The sequence below is a fragment of the Frankliniella occidentalis genome, unplaced genomic scaffold, assembly GCF_000697945.3.
Source record: "Frankliniella occidentalis isolate FOCC.00 unplaced genomic scaffold, Focc_3.1 Scaffold64, whole genome shotgun sequence".
NCBI lineage: Eukaryota > Metazoa > Arthropoda > Insecta > Thysanoptera > Thripidae > Frankliniella > Frankliniella occidentalis.
Window position 1 is genome coordinate 132,608 of NW_026267194.1, and position 277 is coordinate 132,884.

A 277-nucleotide genomic window follows, 5' to 3' on the forward strand; every position below is an offset into this window, starting at 1 on the left:
CCCCGCCCCCTCCTCGGCTCCTCGGCCGCACCGCACGTTCTCCACCCCCAACACGGCACCGCAGAGCAGGGGTACACCCCTTCGCGGGGCTGACCGCCTATTGCGGGAGAGGGGTCGCCACCCCCAGACAATCTCCCCAACAGTCCGGCGAGGCGTTGGAGTAGGGAAGGGCGCTGGGCGTAGTGAGAGAGAGAGAGAGAGAGAGAGAGAGAGAGGGAGGGAGAGAGCGAGAAAAGGGCTGGAGGATGGGGGCGCATGGCACCACACGGCGCCGACC